This window comes from Candoia aspera, chromosome 9 (genome assembly GCF_035149785.1).
Source record: "Candoia aspera isolate rCanAsp1 chromosome 9, rCanAsp1.hap2, whole genome shotgun sequence".
In the NCBI taxonomy this organism is placed as follows: domain Eukaryota; kingdom Metazoa; phylum Chordata; class Lepidosauria; order Squamata; family Boidae; genus Candoia; species Candoia aspera.
The window spans coordinates 22,988,145-23,008,685 of record NC_086161.1 but is presented as its reverse complement, the minus strand read 5'-3'; the positions used below and the strand labels follow the sequence as shown (position 1 = coordinate 23,008,685).

General features: G+C 51.0%; 3 pseudogenes; 1 reads left to right on the top strand and 2 right to left on the bottom strand.

The window, feature by feature from the left end:
- Positions 1–3,860: 3,860 nt before the first annotated feature.
- Positions 3,861–12,706, bottom strand: LOC134502877 (E3 ubiquitin-protein ligase NEURL3-like; annotated as a pseudogene).
- Positions 12,707–15,172: 2,466 nt separating this feature from the next.
- Positions 15,173–16,730, top strand: LOC134502876 (inositol 1,4,5-trisphosphate receptor-interacting protein-like 1; annotated as a pseudogene).
- A 3-nt stretch (positions 16,731–16,733) lies between these two features.
- On the bottom strand, positions 16,734–19,550 carry LOC134502875 (E3 ubiquitin-protein ligase NEURL3-like; annotated as a pseudogene).
- Positions 19,551–20,541: the final 991 nt, after the last annotated feature.

The window sequence follows — 20,541 nt, the reverse complement described above, 5'->3', positions numbered from 1 at the left end:
TTGTTTCCCCACGTTACTTCCACCAGTTAAACTGTCTCTGGAGGCTGCCACCCCCGGTCCCCCTCGCAACGGAAGCAGAGCTAAACCCTCCCGGATTCACCTGGGCTCTAAAGCCCTCCTGGATGCAGCTGGATGCAGCCACCAGTGGGGCGTGGTGGTCTGGCCTGGGGCTGAGGAAAGAGGGAGCAGCTGCTTCCCATGCATGACCCTGTGTGAACCCCTTCACTAAGCAGGAGCCCCAACCCTGGACCTCTGAACGAGAGGTGACTGGCCGTGAACGCTCCCTGCAAGGCGACGCGGGATCTCTGGCACCTCTCCGGGACCCGGGGCTGACTCGGTTCTGCTCCGCTGCCTCCACAAAAGGCGACGTCTCTGGCAGCGAAAGTCTCTGAGGGAAGGAGGCCTGGCTGGGATGCCTCCAGGAGAACAAGGGAGCAGGAGAGGCAAAAACAGGGAACCCCAAAACTCAGGACTGCTGTCCAGCAACGTCTCATCGGCTCAGCTCTTCCTTCAGCTCTGCGTTTTCCCTGCAGAGCTCCCGCTGCTGTCCCTCGAGCTGGCGATTCCGGCCACGGAGGGCCGCGTTCTCGCGCTGCAGCTCTTCCTTCTCCGAGAGCAGAGCTGAGTTCGTCGTCATTCTGCAAAAGAGGAAGACCAGCGTCTCTGGGGGCGAAAGTCTCCGAGGGAGTGTTCCCCATGCTCCCAGGCTCGGCTGATTCCTTCCTTTTACGTGATCGATCTGCTGACAGCAGCTCTTCCCTCTGCCCCCCGAGGTTGCCCTCGTCCACCACACATGCTCACAGCCGTGTTCCGCAGCCGGCAAATAGCTAGGGACACACTCAGGTCGCTTCCGACCGAGCGCGAGGCACGGCGGGCTCTCTGGAATCCATGGCGGCCCAGTGAATGTAATGGAGCGGCAAGGGACGTTTGCTCTTCCTCATGAGCGCACCCGCTCAGCCACACGGACCCAGTCCGTCTCAACCGCGTGGCCAGGCACTAGCCAGAGGGACGGAAGCCACCAAGTCTGGATCCAGAGAGGACTCAACGAGGGGGCGGGCTTCGGGACCCCTTTTTCCCCCCTAAGTCCTCGCTTTCCTGATCCCCACGATGGGCAGCGGCTCTCCCTTGTCGGTTTGCAGGCTGGTTGCTGCTGACGGGACGTGGAGGGGGCTTCCCTGTGCTCAGGCCCAACTCCCTCTGTCTGGCTCACGGGACAGTTTTTCCTCTGTCTCCATAACGACTTGGTTCCTTCCCAGCCAGCTGCCCGGAAGGATCTTTCAGACAAGGTGCCTTCATCCCTCCCCCCCCCCCCCGCCGCCCAGCCTCAGCTTTAGCCGTGGCAGCCTCAGTCCCGTCTGGCGTTCCGGGCGTCGAGGGAACCGAACAGGCTTGGAGAGCCGGAACTTTTTGACCAGGCACCTCTTATTTTCCCCAGCTTTCTTCCAGGCAATGCACTTAAACCCGGAACACTGCATGACGTATGTCCAGGGAAGGGAGCGAGAGAGAATTTAGTCCGAAAATTCCGAAAAGAGACAGGGTTGCTGTCCGAACGTTCCTCACCTCCTCAGTTCCTCTCGGAGCTTCTGCTCCTGTCTCTCTAGCTGCCAATTCTGGCCAAAATGGGACAAGTCATGTCGGAGCATTTCCCTCTCCCGGAGCAGAGCTGAATTGATCATCGCCCTTCTGCAAAATATGAAGACCATAGCCCCTTAATTTTTTTACCTGAATCATCAAAACTTTTTTAAAATTAAAAAAAATTAAAAATACTTTCCATTTTGAGTGTTATACGTGACAATCGAAATGCAAAGTGCACTAAACTCCAAGTCACGTAGGCCCTATGCGTGCCCTCTAATCAATGCGGTTTTGCCATTTCTATTCCAACAGCCAGCCATCGCTCATTGCACCCCTGCGACCCGTACAGCACCTCTCGGGCCCCCTGGGGCACCCCCTGGCCTCCCCTGCGCCCGCAGGCCCCCCCTTGCCCCCTCCCCTGCCTGGCAGCAGCCCCTTTGCCCGCCTGGGACTGGCAACCTCCCTCCGGCTTCCCCGCTGGTACGTGGCCTTGCCTAAGGACCCTGGGAGCAAGCAGTGCCATCCCGCTCTGTGACCGCCCTGCCGAGCAGCGGGCATTCCAGTCCCCCTTGCCATGTAAGTCGAGGGCGGCCTGTCCGCTCACCTCAACTGCATTGCCCATTTCTGTGCCCATTCCTCTGGCCTGAACGACCCTTTAGGACAACTGTGTGACTGACTGGCTGACTGGTTGGATGGCTACGCTACTTTTCTCTTGAAGAGCCATGGGAACGTATAATTCGAAGCAGCAGAAAAACAGGAGGAAATAAAGAATCTCCCTGCCCTAAAGGATTGCTCAAACTAGTGGAATAGCCAGAATAAGCAACAGCGGGATGGGCAAACCGGAACTGAAAGGACAGAACCCGCGGCCCTGACCACAGATCGGCGCTCTTGTGCGTGTTACAAAGGCGGAGGGAGGGGCAGCCAGACGCAGCTGCCGAAGGGGGGCCCTCTGTCGTCTGGGAGTTTGTTTGTTAGTTTTTTAATCGTATGGCATAGAAGTTTGGTGTCCATGCTGCTTTTTCTTGCTGGGAAATCCTTGTGAGGTCCAGCAGCCAGATGTGTCGACTATTTAGCCGTGACAACTCACGTTGCCTGGGGTGCACCACGAGGAAGCTAGTCTCCATTGCACCCAGGTGGGCTGAGAGAGAGCGACTGGCCCAAGGTCACCCAGCTGGCTTCCCTTCCTCAGGCGGGACTAGAACTCTCGGTCGCCTGGTTTCTAGCCCGTTTCCTGAACCACCAGAACCTGAACCACTCGAACAAGCTGGCTGGAGATGGCTGGGGAGCAGCATCGTTTTGAGCTGTCTGAAGGGAGCCCCCCGCCTTTTCCCCAGGCACTGTAACTGAACCGGGAACGTGGTACGACGCGGGTCCAGGGGAGGCAGCTAAAGACAGTTTGGTAGGAAATGCTGAAAGGGGAAGTCAGGGTGGCTGTCTGAACGTTCATCACCTCCACAGGTCCTCCTCCACCACCGGGTTTTCCCTACGGAGGATAGAGTTCTCCCCGCGTAATCCTTCCACCAGACCTCCAGAACTGGAAGCAGCCATCTCTTTGTGAAAGATCAAGAGCAGACTGAAATTAGGCCCTTTAGGTTTTTTTCTTTTTACTTGAATCACCAAAACTTTTTTTTAATTAAAAGCACTTTGTATTTTGATCGCTGAACAAGGCAATCGAAATGTAAAATGAATCAAGCTCTGTAAAGCCACTTGGAAGAGATCCATGCATTTGAATGAAACCACGTTGCCGTCTCTACTACAACGGCCAGTGATCTCTCCTGGCGGGAACCAAGCCTCTGGTAATTTAATCGGGCACTCTAGAAACGCTCGCCAGGACCGACCAGTCGGTCAGTCTCCCGGACTGCAGCTGTCGCTCCATCCTGCGCTTCGGGGACCGGATCAGCTGCTTCAGCACCAGGGCCAGCGTCATTGCAGCGGTTAGAGGGGATTCCCTCCAGTATTCAGCAGGCCATAAGGCATTAGCACCAGCAAGGAGTCTTTAGCCCTAAACGCCTTCTTTCCTCCTTCTCTTACATACCACGACAGGCGCAAAGCCACCTCCCAGCAGTTCCCAGAAGCGTTCTGGATGCGGCGTGTGGGGACAGCGCTTGCTCTGCTCCGAAGGGCAGAGGTCACTCCCCCCAAGTGGCTTTCACAGCAGTGGAGGCAGGACCTTGCCTGTGAGCGAGTGTGAGGTCACAGCTGCTCCCACAAACCTGCCCCCCCTCATCAGGGGCTCCCTTGGAAACCAAAACTCAGCTGTTGCTATGCCCGGCTTTTCTCCCAAAGCTTCACCAGAACGGCACAATTTTCGCACCCCTCTTCCGATGTGAAGGGACAGAGGGAGGCGTCTGAGTCTGGCTGGGTGGAAACAGGCCCGGGCGGAGCAGGGGGCTGGGGTCCAGGACCAGCGGGGGTCTGCTGAGCGTCCTCCACTCATCATCTGGCTTCACGATGGGGATTGGCCCCCAGAGCCCTGTAGACGTCCACCACGGTGTCTGCCCCCGATTCTGATGGGAAAAAAAACAAAAACGAAAGCAAAAGTTCAACAGAAACCTGGTGAGCTGCAAAGCAGAGTGCCAGCCTCTGCCTCCTTTATTTACATGAACGTTTCCCGGGCCTACATCAGCATTTTCAGAAAACAAACAGTCTTGACAGACAAACGGCAGAGGAGGGAGAGCAGGAACTGGACGGTGCCCCCCTTCCCCCCCCCACAGAGGGAGACACAATTACAACCACCTCAACCAACAACTAATACGAAGCCCCGACCCCTGCCAAACCCACCCACCTGCCCAGCCCCTTGTTCGCAGTGCATCCGCTGGACAACCAAGCGACACGCCTCAGGTCGCCCTTCGAACCCGGAACGAGGCTGGGCGGTTTGCACCTGCCAGAGACCCCGCTCCACTGACTGCCTCTCCCGAAGTACGGCATTTCAATCCGGGAAACGTGGGCTGCAGACGAACTGGTATTGAATGGATGTCACTCACTCTCAGTTGGGGTTTCTCTCCATGGGTCTGTTGAGGACCGATTTGTTTGGCTGCCTAGCTTCCCGGAATTCCCTAGCTCCTGTGGTTTTGCTAGAATTAACTGACCACAGCTCTCCTCCTACCATCTCCAGCTGAACGTGGTTACCTAGACCGACTCCAGCCGTAGTTCCTTGAATCAGACGTCCCTTCCTGAGCCAATATTTCTTTGAGTTGCTTCTGGCTTTTCTGGAAGTTCCAAGCGGATGGTGAGGCCCCCTTCTTTCTGCCTCCCCTCCAGGAGCTTCTTTTTGTTCTGCCCCCTTCAAGATTCTATTCTTTAGGAGGGGAAGGACTTGCCTTTTGTCTTCCCTGGGTAAGTCTGGACTTGCGCATATGTCATGACCACATCTGCCCAATGCACATAGGTGCAGTTCAACGTGTTGATTCCACCAGTGGGAATCGGCTGTCAGCCTTGAGGTGGCTGAAGTGGGCCACGTTAGTGAAGGGGGAGAGGAGGAAGCCTTGCCGTTCCCTGGAGCAGGAAAGAGAGGCTTTGGGATACTCAGCTGCAGCTGTAGGCCTTTTCCAGATGCCTCTCCAACGCCTTTATCCCACAGGGCCATTTCACACATTGGACAAGACAAATGGGCGCTCCACCACGTATACGCTCAACAGCAGAATTTCTTTCCCCAAGAAGGATGTGAACCTCACATGGTAATCCTGTACTTGTAGAATCCATACGTTTATTCTGAGATATAGAGAGGATACAAATGTCATGTCTACCGTTGATGCTACAGCTTGACCACCAGCTTTGCTGCAATGGCCACGGATCGTTTGGTTTCACCATGGAAGAAATGGAGAGGAAGTACAGTGGCATGGTCCACGTCTCTTCTTGCACGTATAAGGGAGATCCCCATACCCACGCTTAAACCTAACAAGCCTTGCAGATTGTATGTTGCTATTGCAGAATCACTTCGGAACAACACGTATTCCCTAGTCTAAGAGGGGAAGATAAGCATCAGCACGCAAAAGACGATGTCACGAAGTGATTAGGCTACCTTCATCAGAAGGTCACCTCTGAGTTGCCATCAAGTCGCTGATGATATGTGCCATCCAACTCTCTCCAGATGTGGTGCGAAGTAGGTCAGAGGTCCTAACCCCTTTAAGCCTTGGGAGAGACTCGAAGAGCTGGAAGGTGCTTTGCAGCAGCCTGCCAATTCCAGCTGGCCACAGGGGCCAATACAGATTCACCCCAGAATAGCGTCTTTGGAAAACACTGGTGTTTCGATGCTACCTGCAGGAGCTCTCTCGATCTCCCCCAGCTGGAAGGGGAGCACGCTGGCCCCTTCCCAGCAAGAAATATGTAGGTTTGAAGGATGTAAATCGATCAGAGCCCACCCCTGTCTTCAGTTGGGGATTACTTTTAATTGCATGTGTCATGAGTACTGATGGCGAGCAGGAGGGGGCCTCTATCCAGAGGGGAAAACGCATCCGTAGTACTGAGGAATTAAGCAGCCATTCAATGAGACACAGATCAGACCCGCCTTGACTTTTGGGGTTTATCTGTCTGGGTTTTCCCACGCTTCTTCAGTTTGTTAGGATTCTGTCTTATGTAGCAGTAATAAACACTAGAGACCTACTCCTCGTCTCAGTGTGATTTCTGACTCTTAGGACATCAATCCTAACAAACTCCTATTCCGATTGAAAGAGGGAGGAACAAGGAAAAATAAAGGAGAGACATTCGGAAAATGTCTTTGGAAAACCAGGAAATTCGGCAAGCCATCCAACAATTGGCAGCAGCCCTGCAACAACACCACCACCAAGTAGATCTCCAGGTCAACACATTACAAGCAGCCATGCTACAGCAGTTACAACAACCACCTCCGATTAACCCACAACCGGTGCCAGCAGCAGCAGCAGCAGCTCTGCCAGTAGTCTTGAGATCCCAGGGCAGTCTACCAGAGAAGTTCGGAGGAGAAGCAGGACAGTTGAGAACCTTTCTCACACAGTGCACAATGTTTTTCGACAGCAGACTGGCAGAGTTTCCCACAGACAGAACCAAAACCACCTTCATTCTAAGTCTGCTAAAGTGCCCAGCAGCCAAATGGGCTATTCCCATGGTGGAGAACAACGACCCGATTCTCAAGGACTACCAGAATTTTCTGGCAGGGCTCCGAGCACACTTTGACGACCCGATCAGAGAGGTCGCTGCCAGCCGGGAAATTCGGAAGCTCAAGCAAGGCAACAAGAGGGTGGGAATCTACATTGCTGATTTCAAGCTGTTAGCAGGAGATCTGGACTGGAATGAGAGTGCCTTGAAAGACCAATTCAAACGGGCTGGATGAAGAAATTAAGAATGAATTAGTGTGCCAGGGAACACCAGCTACCCTAGAAGCCTTATATCAGTTGTCTGTGGTGATAGATGCCAGGCTAGAAGAGCTCAGACAGATGCAGCCCGGGAGAGGCAGGGGCCTCGGGACGCTTCCAGGATTTCCAGCTCTCTCCGCAGCATCTCCTTACTCGGGACCAGAGGAGGCAATGCAGATCGGGGCGAGCAGGAGGCTTACTTCCGAGGCTGAGAGACAGAGAAGGAAAGAGAGAGCCCTCTATTTCTACTGCGGAGTCCAGGGGCACATGGTGAGAGCTTGCCCAGCAAGAAGCCAAGCAAATTCCATAAGAGCCCCAGGGCAAGCAGCTGAAACAAGAGCCACCTCCGCCTCGACTTCCAACCAGGGAAACTCCGTCGGTCTCCCTCCACAGAGCTCAGCAGGGAGACCATCAATCAATTAAGAAGGGCTCATTCCGAGGATTCCAGGCAATCCTTTTACTACTTACCAGTCATAATGTGCATAAACCCAGAGCACCAGGTCAAGCTAGAGGCCCTTGTGGATTCCGGAGCTTCCACCAATTTCATTGATGTGCAGACCATACAAGACTTCAACATCCCGACCAGAGAATTGCCACGTCCCATAGAAGTGGAGGCCATTGACGGCCAGCCCCTCAAGGCAGGGCTGGTTAGAAGGTTCACAGAACCTTTGCGACTAACAACGGGAGACCACACTGAGTGGATCCAACTTTATGTTATGGCATTATGACATTAATGTGCCTATAGTCCTGGGCACACCTTGGCTGAAGATCCACAACCCACTGTTGAACTGGACTACAGGAGCAATCTCCTTCCCAGCTAAGGAATGCCAGCACCACAAGATCCAAGCCGCTCTCCTCTCTCCAGCAACCAACGCAGTCACGGAAGCAGGGGGGGTCCAGTTGCCAGCCAAGTAGGCAGATTTCGCAGACATTTTCAGTGAACAAGAGTCCACAGCACTACCCCCCCCCCCATAGGGACTGTGACTGCACCATTGAGTCGATACCAGGAGCCAAGATTCCAGCAAGGAAACAATATCCCATGTCCCCCAAGGAACTAGCCACCTTAAAGGATTGCTTGGATGCTAATCTCCAAAAGGGTTTCATCCGACCATCTACTTCCCCAGCGTCTGCTCCTACCTTCTTCGTACCAAAGAAGCCTGACCCGTTGGCACCGGCAAACCAGGAGGCACCCATGAGAGTGGTGCATGATTTCAGTTCCCTCAATAAAGTCATGGTCAACGAAAATTACCCACTCCCCCTAATATCTGATCTGCTGGATCACTTAAAGCACGCATTTTTACTAGGTTGGACCTCAGGAATGCATAGAATCTGATTTGGATGAAAGAGGGGCATGAATATCTGACTGCCTTCGACACCAGGTTTGGTAAATTTGAGTACCTTGTTTTGCCCTTTGGCTTGTCTAATGCAGGAGCCATGTTTTCCCGATTTATGAATCAAATTTTCTCTGATTTACCAGATAAGTATCTGGTCATTTACCTAGATGACATATTAATTTTCTCTGAAGATGCTACAACTCATGTAACCCATGTATGTAATGTCTTACGAAGACTGAGAGAGAACAAGCTGTTCGCCAAGCTAGAGAAGTGTGCCTTAGATTTAACTGAATTACATTTCCTGGGCTATAAAGTATCCACAGAAGGCATATCCATGGTTCCTTCTAAGGTCCAGGCAATTCTCTCTTGGCAACCCCCCTGAAATGTGAAAGATGTACAAAGGTTCCTAGGGTTCTGCAATTTTTACAGGAGGTTCATAAAAAAAATTAGTGACAGGACTAAACCCCTCACACAGCTTTTGAAGAAAGGATCAAAATTCATTTGGGGGGAGAGGGAGCAAGCAGCATTCCGAGAATTTAAGCAGCTCTTTGCATCCCAGCCACTTTTGAAGCACCCTGATCCCACGAAGCAATTCATAATGCATTCAGATGCTTCAGAATTTGCTATTGCGGCTGTTTTATTGCAATATACTAACAAAACAGAGAATACTTTGCTCCCTTGTGCCTTTTTTTCACGCATGCTCTCACCAGCAGAGAGAAACTATGATGTTTTTAACAAGGAGTTGCTAGCAATTAAAGCAGCATTCCAAGAGTGGAGGCACTGGCTAGAAGGTGCAGCCTTTCCTGTGAAAGTTTGCACCGATCACAAGAATTTACAGCTTCTACAAAACACCAGATCCCTCACCCCACGCCAAATCAGGTGGAGCCAGTTTTTCTCCCATTTCAATTTTGTTATTTCTTATGTTCCCGGGGTGCAGAACTGTTTGGCAGATGCTCTGTCTTGATCCATTCAGGCAACCCCCACTACTCACCAGGAGGTACAGGCTACTATATTACAACCTCACAACTTTGATCAGTCTATGGGGGGGAACCAGACAGAGATTTTAGCAGCAGGCAGACAAGCAGAGGACCTATTTACAAGAGTCAGAGCTCAACAGCAAGAAGACCCATATGCTAGGGCCAGGATGGATGACCTCCAGAGGGGCCCGCAAGACACTGCCTCACCATTTAATGTGGAGGCAGGAATCCTCTGCCATAGTGGGCGATTATACATTCCCCCCTCATTGAGGGAAGAAGTACTGAGACTTTGCCATGACCATCAAACGGCAGGCCACGGAGGTATTTTCAAAACTCTCCATAGAGCTCTGAGAGACTACTGGTGGCCTAAGATGACTGCAGACATAAAGGGTTAGGTTGCTTCTTGTCATACCTGTAGATGAGCCAAGCCTCTCCCAGGGAAGCCCACAGGACTCTTGCAACCCCTACCCACCCCCAGTCAGCCTTGGGATACAATCTCCATGGATTTCATCACTGATTTACCCCCGGTCCAGGGGCTGACTTCCATACTAGTGGTGGTGGACTTTTTCACTAAAATGGCGCATTTTATTCCTTGCAAGGGCCTCCCATCTGCGCAAGCCACAGCGCAGTTGTTCATGGACCATGTTTTTAGGTATAGAGGCATGGTGAATCACTTGGTGAGTGACAGAGGCCCTCAGTTCACTTCCAGGTTCTGAAGGGCACTTTTCCAGTCATTAGGGGTCCAGATCCACCTATCATCATCGCATCATCTGGCTAGTAATGGGCAGCTGAGAAAATTAACCAATGGTTACAGCAGTATCTCAGATGTTACACCACTTATCAGCAAGACAATTGGCCAGCCCTGCTCTCCATGGAAGACGTTAGATATAGCAACTCTGTGCAATCCTCTACCAAGATGTCTCCTTTCAAAGCACTCTACGGGGTTCACCCTCGGGTGTTGCCCACCTCCTCCCAGCAGGGAGCTGTTCCAGCTGTGGCTGATTTTCTTAAAGACCAACAAGCTGCACAGGAGTTGTTAAAGGAGCAGCTGGACAGGGCAAAGAGAGCAGCAGATGCTCACAGACAAGAGGGGCCAGCGATTGCAGTAGGAGACAAAGTGTGGCTCTCTACCAAGGTTTTGACCTCTACCAGACCCTCCAAGAAGTTGGACTCTAAGTTTGTGGGCCCTTTCACTGTGGTACAGCAGATAAATCCAGTGGCTTATCTCTTAAAGCTGCCAGCATCCATGAAAATCCATCGTCTTTCACAGAGCCTTGCCAGCCAAGGACCCTCCCCCAAGTACCTTGCGATTGCAAATACCTGCCCCCCACCAGTAATTGTGGAAGGGGAGGAAGAATATGAAGTCGAGGAAATTCTGGACTCTAGGAGGAGGGGAAGGGGCATCCAATATTTCATACACTGGAAAGGGTACCCTGAGGAAGAGTGCACATGGGAGAATGCCAGAGATGTGCATGCACCAATGCTGGTTCATCGATTCCATCAGCTTTTCCCTCACAAACCCAAGCCTCGCACTCTACCAGATATTCCTCACATGGCTGAGCAGGCAGAGGAATCCCAAGCAGAGGAGTTTGTAAGTTTGCAGTTTCCACCCCTGCCTGAAGCCTTGACACCAGTAACAGGGGGGGCGGGGAACCGCAGCCCTCCACCTTGAGCTTGAATTTCCCAGGGGGGAGGGGGGACGACTCTTCTAATTATCTAGCTATTTTCCAGCAGCAGCCACCTGGGCCAGAAGAGTTATCAGACCTGGAGAGCAGCACTGATTCGTCCTTGGAGGACTTTTCCTTTGAAGACTTTCCATCGTTGCCCAGTTCCCATGGGAGCTTAGAAGGAGACATAGACTCTTTTCAAGCCTCTGGAAAGGAGGGGGCTGAAATGGAATGTGAATCTGGAGGGGAGGGTGATGTCATGAGTACTGATGGCGAGCAGGAGGGGGCCTCTATCCAGGGGGGAAAACGCATGCGTAGTACTGAGGAATTAAGCAGCCATTCAGAGACACAGATCAGACCCGCCTTAACTTTTGGGGTTTATCTGTCTGGGTTTTTCCCACGCTTCTTCAGTTTGTTAGGATTCTGTCTTATGTAGCAGTAATAAACACTAGAGACCTACTCCTCATCTCAGCATGATTCCTGACTGTTAGGACAGCATGCCTCACTTTTCCCTCTCTATGCGGTTCGTTTCTTCCATGATCCTCTGACCTCACCAAGCGGCAGCAGCCCTGTCCTTCCCTCCACCGGCCCTCCTCTGAACTAAAAAGTCATCCAAAGCCAATTGTCGAGCCTGCGGTTGCTTCCCGAGAGGCTGGATTGTTTTAGTTCTTCCACAGCCATACACAACAGTCCAAAGGGGAGATTCAACCGAGACACCATTGAAGAGGAAGGACCCTTCTGCCTCAAGCTTGGTGCTGCAACAAACGCAGCCCTGGTTGTCCACCCAGAAGCTGACAGTGGTATCTTCTGCTATATATTCATCTGGAACAACCCATGCACAAGTCTTCCCTTGACTGACCAAGTCTGGGCACACAAATGGAGGCAATTCACCAGACTGAAGACAGGGATCTTTCCAGGTCAAGCCCACCCATAGTCCACCCTGCCACTTCCAGTCGTCTTCTACGATTTTCACCCTCACTTTCTCATAAAGTTCTATGGGCCATCTGGGAAAGACGATACCATCATGGAATGAGGCTCTTCTACTTACCGTACGGCAAGATAATGACCTGGGATCCTTTGATGTTAGGATGGAAGAATAGAGCATAGGAAGCTTGGAGACAGCCGTCTCATCCTTTGGAGACAATGGGACCCCTTTATGTCAATCAAGAGGAAGATTCCTATTCAAGCATGTCCTCCAGGAGTGAAAAGTCTTTGACCACCAAAAGTCAACTATGAAAATGTGCTCACTTACGTTAGAAAGTGAAACTGGACCCAAATGCTATAGTGCTGCAACCCATTGCTGCTGCCACAATAGGTACATTTGTGTGACCGCCCCTTGAATAAAATTATTTCACTGGGGTGAGGCTTGGGCAAGAAAGAAAGCACTTTTCATATTTACCTTTTAATCTACCTCTCAGAAAAAAAAACATAACTGTCTGAAAGGTGGGTTTTATTTTTAAGGAGCAACTCTCATTTTGGTTTCACATTTATTTGGATCAAGAGTTGCTCCTTGGAGGTTTATAGCAGCTTCTCCAGAAAAACCCGGATTTGCTGCTGGTAGGAATGACTTCCGATCGTGCTGTTGTTGCTGCGCCAGCCTCAGCACCCCCAATTTTGCAAGGGCTTCAGAGCTGGGCCTCCGCCCAGGGGGCATGAGCCGTAGTTGTGTTTCGATTTTGATTTATTACATTTCCTTTGATGGGTTATATTCTTGTTGATTTCATTAGGTGCCATCCAGTCAGTGTCCACTCTTAGAGACCACATAGAAAGATCTTCTCCATGCCCCCAGCCGGGTGGTCCTTCTGGTTCTCCAGCGGTGCCCCCATCGCCCCTGTAGCTGAGTCCTTCCCCCTTGCTGCTGGTCGTCGTCCTCTTTCTTTCCACCTTTCCCAGTCTTAGAGCCCTGAGCCTTCTCCCGAGTGCTGGGTCTCTGCATCAGGGGTCCACAGTAGGATCCTTTGAGCCTGCTCATTGGTGCCTCGAGCGAGACCTCTGGGTTGATAGGTTGGATGATCCATCAGTTTGTTTTCTTGGCCCTCCTCAGTATTCTCAGGAGTCTTCTCCAAGACCAAAGTTCAGAGGCCTCAAACCTTTCCTAAGCTGCTGCTTTAATGTCCAACTTCCTCTTCCCGTGACCCCAGTCTAAATTCAAAGTGGGCTCCACAAAGCGGAGGGGCTGGAAGGAAACCACAGAGAGGTGCCTTGGGGCAACCTTGTGGTGGACAGTAGTAATTGACCTTAAACTGGATCCAGGTAAAATAGAGGTAAGGTGTGTTTGGAAATGTGGATTGGGCTATGACCGCAGAGCTGTTGGTTGGATGGGATGTATTTAAGGGCTGAAAACAGAGTTTGGAAATCAACAGTGACCTCCTTGACATGTATGGTGGGGATGTTCACGCTGGCTCCCTGTCATGCATTCCTTACCTGAGCTTATTCTGAAAAATGTCCAGAAATGCACCCCAAGGAAATTGGGAAGAGCCTTTCCTTCAGAATGTATGGTACTCCTTCTACACCCTTTGAAACTGGGTCTGCCAATTTGTTTCTAGGCCCAAATTGTAGGCTCCACCCCACCCCAGGTGAAAAATAAACATGGTCCCCTCCTTGCTTCTGGCTTTTAGGATACTGTTACAGGTTTTGTCTTTCAACGATGTCGCTATTGTACTTGTGTTGCTTCCAAAGTACAGTTGTCTGAGGAGCTGAGGGGGAGGATTTAATAGGTTTGGTCTAGTGGTTATTGACTATTCTAAAGCCTTTGACTGTGTGGACCATAACAAATTGTGGCAAGTTCTTAGTGGTATGGGGATACCAAGTCATCTTGTATGCCTCCTGAAGAATCTGTATAACGACCAAGTAGCAACAGTAAGAACAGACCACGGAACAACGGACTGGTTTAAGATTGGGAAAGGAGTACGGCAGGGCTGTATCCTCTCACCCTACCTATTCAACTTGTATGCAGAACAAATCATGCGACAAGCTGGGCTTGAGGAATCCAAGGCTGGAGTTAAAATCTCTGGAAGAAACATTAATCTCAGATATGCAGATGATACCGCTTTGATGGCTGAAAGTGAAGAGGAACTGAGGAGCCTTATGATGGTGAAAGAAGAAAGTGCAAAAGCTGGTTTGCAGCTAAACCTCAAAAAAACCAAGATTATGGCAACCAGCTTGATTGATAACTGGCAAATAGAGGGAGAAAATGTAGAAGCAGTGAAAGACTTTGTATTCCTAGGTGCAAAGATTACTGCAGATGCTGACTGCAGCCAGGAAATAAGACGACGCTTAATCCTTGGGAGAAGAGCAATGACAAATCTCGATAAAATAGTTAAGAGCAGAGACATCACACTGACAACAAAGGCCCGCATAGTTAAAGCAATGGTGTTCCCTGTAGTAACATATGGCTGCGAGAGCTGGACCATAAGGAAGGCTGAGCGAAGAAAAATCGATGCTTTTGAACTGTGGTGTTGGAGGAAAATTCTCAGAGTGCCTTGGACTGCAAGAAGATCCAACCAGTCCATCCTCCAGGAAATAAAGCCAGACTGCTCACTTGAGGGAATGATATTAAAGGCAAAACTGAAATACTTTGGCCACATAATGAGAAGACAGGACACCCTGGAGAAGATGCTGATGCTAGGGAGAGTGGAAGGCAAAAGGAAGAGGGGCCGACCAAGGGCAAGATGGATGGATGATATTCTAGAGGTGACGGACCCATCCCTGGGGGAGCTGGGGGTGTTGACGACCGACAGGAAGCTCTGGCATGGGCTGGTCCATGAAGTCACGAAGAGTCGGAAGCGACTAAACGAATAAACAACAAAGTGGTGAAGGTGCTGGGTTAGAAACTAGGCGACTGAGAGTTCTAGTCCTTCCTTAGGCATGGAAGACGGCTGGGGCAGTCGCTCTCTCAGCCTGACTCCCCTCACAGGGTTGTTGTTGTGGGGAAAAGAGGAGGAGGAAGGAGTATGAGGTATGTTCGCCGCCTTCAGTTATTTTTAAAATTAATAAAGGTGGGATAGGAAATAAATAAAATAACTAATAATAATAATGTCCTTTTAAGGCCAGCTGGGACTTCACAATCAGTCAAGTAACAATGGGCAGGGGTTACTAGTGCAGCAACTAGCAGCCAATGGGGCTCCCCGAAGGCTGGAAAATGCCAGGGCTTTCAAACCAGATTGTGACTTAGGAAGTCTTGTTCTGGGGTGCCAGAAAGGAGCAGGCAAGGCACAGAGCATGTGATTTCTTGCCTCCCATTGGGACACTTTTATCATTTGTGCTTTCTTCCAGAGACAATCCCTTTGGATATGGCCATCAGCCGGCTGATTTTCCTGGCCCTCGTGGCATTAGTCCACCACCCCGATGGTCAGTGACATCAATGATTCGGCCACGCGGGACCGTCTCAGGGAGCGTGAGGTGCGGCTGACTAGGGAAATGGGGCGCCTGCAGGTGGAATTGGATCAGGAGAACTGGGACTGGGATCCAGGACAGAGCCAGGAGCAGTGGAGCAGCGGTGAGCGAACAGCGGAAGACGGAACCCGGGACGGGTGGCCTTACGTAGGGCTGGTCCTCCTCCTCCTCTTCGGATGCTGCAGACGCACCACTGAGGAGGAGCCCGGCTACGCCTCCAGCACAGACAGCTCCAGCAGCAGCAGCGAAGACGAAGACACTGATCTGGAACCCGCATATTACGACTCCAAGCGAAGATTGCTGGAGGATTTTTACTACCACCGCGTTGAGACGGAAGGGAGTGGCATGAGCAGCTTGTGCGATTTTGTGGAGGCGTTTGTGAACGATCTGCTGGAAGGGAGCCGGAACGCCCTTCCCTCTCAAAACACACTTCCTCTGCTGGAGAACTGCATTGGGGTGGGCAGTGCCTTTGAAGGATGGCCCGTGGAGAAGGTTTCCAAAGCGTTCTCTGTCCTTGCGCCCATATCGCCACCCAAGGGCCACTCCTTCCACACTGAAACCAGTGATTCTCAGGGTGCTCCAAGCAAGCACGGGCACATCTTGGTGGAAAGGGATTGCGTGTGCAAGAGAGAGAAGCTGCTGGGGGACGTGGTGTGCTTCCTTCACCACCCGGAGCGACAGCTGAGCCGGGAAGAGCAAGGCGGCTCCCTATTGCACGTCCTTTGCACCCGTTCCCATTTGGACGGGGAGAAAGCCACCCAGTGGTTCCGAGCGCTGGTGAGCAAGGCCTGGAATACCCTTGGCCAGAAGTACAGCTTAAGTCTCACCATCCAGCAGTCCGGCAAGACCTGCCGGCTGAAATTGGAATTCCCATCCGGGAAGGGGGTCTTGATTGACCTTTTACTTGGGGTGCAGCAAGGAGACTCTCTGGTCTTCCTGACCCCCCAGGGTGGCAAGAAAGACCATCTAAACGGTACTGCTTGGTATCAGAGCTTTGCTGTCCAGGAGCTGCTCTTTTTCAAATGGGTGGGCCAGCGAGCTCCCAGGGACAGCTGCCACCTGAAATGCCTTCAGGTCCTCCTCTTCTTCCAAGCCTCCAGTATCCCAGGAAAGAAGAACCCGGTGCTCACCGACTACCACTACTAGACCTCTCTGATGCACCTCTTGCTTCAGGGGCCTCTGTCCTCCTGGGAGCCAGAGCAAACTGCACTGAGACTTGAGGACATCCTCCTGCACATGCGTGGTGCCCTGGAAGGAAAATACCTCCAGCACTTCCTCGTAGGGAACCTTGCCTTCCCTATTCGAATTCCTCTGCCCAGGAGCCTCCGAAGTGCTGCCCCCTTGAACCTTTTCGAGCCCTTGGCCCAGGACACGAGCCTTCATGCGGAGGCAATGAAGGCGTTTGCAGAGGTGGTGGAGCAAGTGAGGGCTCTCTGGCTAGCACCGGGAGAATAGCAACGCCTGGCAGCCCGGGAATATCAGGGTGTTGGCCTTGGACCCAAAGCAGACCATCCCATCTTCGGCAGGGCTTTCTTCAGCAACTTCCTGCAGCTCCAGGCAGGTGGAATCTGCAGAGGCATTAATATTTCATGTGGAAGACTGAAACAAGCGTCACATTTTTTAAGTAATAAAAAATGAAATCCTGTTTTGGGCATGTCTTCTACTTGCGGCCTGTTACAAGTCTTGCTACAACATGGGAAGGGATACAAGGTCCGAATTTATCTCACAGATGTCCCAATGGTGGCTTTTATATGGTATCTCCCTCTTACTGGGAGAGAGGAATTCATAACCAATTCATAACAACACATCAATCCATTTATAAGAGCAGAAGCAGAGTGTACTGAAAGCAAACTGCTTTCTAAATCAAGGAATACAACTTGTTGGTGCCCTCCACCAGATGTTTTGGACTTCAATCCCCCCAAATTCCTGGTCAGCATGACCTTAAGCATGCTTGAAAAGTGGTATAATGTTTTAAAACATATATTCTGGATTCTGGATTCTGTTTTGGCCTTTTAGTGATAGTACTCATTACTTGCTACTTATTAAGCTTGCAAAGCCTCCATCTTCCACATGAGATTAAAAAAAAAAGGCCTCCTCTTTCCAGGATGAGTGCTAAGGTAAGAGGAAGGAATCCAGAGATTTAAGAGAACACAAAAACATTGCCCTTGTTCATGCAAAGTTAGCAGCAGCAACAGGGGTGTCCACAGCGTATGGTCAAAAAAGAAGTCAAGACAGAGGCCATGATGGTGAGATCAAGGTTCTGGCTATGTTATTGTTTAATAAAATCTGTGAGCTGGAAAAGGTGCTACCAGGCTCCTGTGGTTTTGCTAGAATTAACTGACCACAGTTCTCCTCCTACAATGTCCAGCTGAACGTGGTTACCTAGACCGACTCCAGCCGTAGTTCCTTGAATCAGACATCCCTTCCTGAGCCAATATTTCCTTGAGTTGCTTCTGGCTTTTCTGGAAGTTCCAAGCGGATGGGGAGGCCCCCTTCTCTCTGCCTCCCCTCCAGGACCTTCTTTTTGTTCTGCCCCCTTCAAGATTCTATTCTTTAGGGGGGGAAGGACGTGCCTTTTGTCTTCCCTGGGTAAGTCTGGACTTGCGCATATGTCATGACCACATCTGCCCAATGCACATAGGTGCAGTTCAACGTGTTGATTCCACCAGTGGGAATCGGCTGTCAGCCTTGAGGTGGCTGAAGTGGGCCACGTTAGTGAAGGGGGAGAGGAGGAAGCCTTGCCGTTCCCTGGAGCAGGAAAGAGAGGCTTTGGGATACTCAGCTGCAGCTGTAGGCCTTTTCCAGATGCCTCTCCAACGCCTTTATCCCACAGGGCCATTTCACACATTGGACAAGACAAATGGGCGCTCCACCACGTATACGCTCAACAGCAGAATTTCTTTCCCCAAGAAGGATGTGAACCTCACATTGTAATCCTGTACTTGTAGAATCCAGATTTTTATTCTGAGATATAGAGAGGATACAAATGTCATGTCTACCGTTGATGCTACAGCTTGACCACCAGCTTTGCTGCAATGGCCACGGATCGTTTGGTTTCACCATGGAAGAAATGGAGAGGAAGTACAGTGGCGTGGTCCACGTTGTCTCTTCTTGCACGTATAAGGGAGATCCCGATACCCACGCTTAAACCTAACAAGCCTTGCAGATTGTATGTTGCTATTGTAGAATCACTTCGGAACAACACGTATTCCCTAGTCTAAGGGGAGGGGGGAAGATGAGCATCAACACGCAAAAGACCATGTCACGAAGTGATTAGGCTATCTTCATCAGAAGGTCACCTCTGAGTTGCCATCAAGTCGCTGATGATATCACCCATCCAACCCTCTCCAGATGTGGTGCGAAGTAGGTCAGAGATCCTCACCGTTTTAAGCCTTGGGAGAGACTCGAAGAGCTGGAAGGTGCTTTGCAGCAGCCTGCCAATTCCAGCTGGCCACTGGGGCCAATACAGATTCACCCCAAACAGCGTCTTTGGAAAACATTGGCATTTCTATGCTATCTGCAGGAGCTCTCTCGATCTCCCCCAGTTGGAAGGGGAGCATGCTGGCCCCTTCCCAGCAAGAAATATGTAGGTTTGAAGGATGTAAATGGGTCAGAGCCCACCCCCGTCTTCAGTTGGGGATTACTTTTAATTGCACACCTCACTTTTCCCTCTCTGTGCGATTCGTTTCTTCCATGATCCTCTGGCCTCACCAAGCGGCAGCAGCCCTGTCCTTCCCTCCACCGGCCCTCCTCTGAACTAAAAAGTCATCCAAAGCCAATTGTCGAGCCTGCGGTTGCTTCCCGAGAAGTTGGATTGCTTTAGTTCTTCCACAGACGTCCACAACAGTCCAAAGGGGAGATTCAACCGAGACACCATTGAAGAGGAAGGACCCTTCTGCCTCAAGCTTGGTGCTGCAACAAACGCAGCCCTGGTTGTCCACCCAGAAGCTGACAGTGGTATCTTCTGCTATATATTCATCTGGAACAACACATGCACAAGTCTTCCCTTGACTGACCAAGTCTGGGCACACAAATGGAGGCAGTTCACCAGACAGAAGACAGGGATCTTTCCAGGTGAAGCCCACCCGTTGTCCACCCTGCCACTTCCGGTCGTCTTCTACAATTTTCACTGTCACTTTCTCGGATTGTTCTATGGGCCACCTGGAGAAGACAATACCATCATGGAACGAGGCTCTTCTACTTACTGTACGGCAAGATAATGACTTGGGATCCTTTGATGTTAGGATGGAAGAATAGAGGAGCGTAGGAAGCTTGGAGTCAGCCGTGTGATCCCATGGAGACAATGGGACCCCTTTACGTCAGTGAAGAGGAAGATTCCGCTTCAAGCGTGTCCTCCGCGAGTGAAAAGTCTTTGACCACAAAAAGTCAACTATGCGAATGTGCTCACTTACGTTAGAAGGTGAAACTGGAGCCAAATGCTATGGTGCTTCAACCCATTGCTGCTGCCACAATAGGTACATTTGTGAGACCGCCCCTTGAAAAAAATGATTTCACTGGGGTGAGGCTTGGGCAAGAAAGAAAGCACTTGTCATATTTACCTTGTAATCTACCTCTCAGAAAAAAACAAATAACTGCCTGAAAGGTGGGTTTTATTTTTAGGGAGCAACTCTCATTTTGGTTTCACATTTATTTGGATCAAGAGTTGCTCTTTGGAGGTTTATTGCAGCTTGTCCAGAAAAACCCGGATTTGCTGCTGGTAGGAATGACTTCCGATCGTGCTGTTGTTGCTGCCCCAGCCTCAGCACCCCCAATTTTGCAAGCGCTTCAGATCTGGGCCTCCTCCCAGGGGGCATGAGCTGTAGTTGTGTTTCAATTATGATTTATTACATTTCCTTTGATGGGTTATATTCTTGTTGATTTCATTAGGTGCCACCCAGTCAGAGTCCACTCTTAGAGACCACATAGAAAGATCTTCTCCATGTCCCCAGCTGGGTGGTCCTTCTGGTCTTCCAGCGGTGCCCCCATCGCCCCTGTAGCTGAGTCCTTCCCCCTTGCTGCTGGTCGTCCTCTTCTCCTCTTTCTTTCCACCTTTCCCAGTCTTAGAGCCCTGAGCCTTCTCCCGAGTGCTGGGTCTCTGCATCAGGGGTCCACAGTAGGATCCTTTGAGCCTGCTCATTGGTGCCTTGATTGAGACCTCTGGGTTGATAGGTTGGATGATCCATCAGTTTGTTTTCTTGGCCCTCCTCAGTATTCTCAGGAGTCTTCTCCAAGACCAAAGTTCAGAGGCCTCAAACCTTTTCTAAGC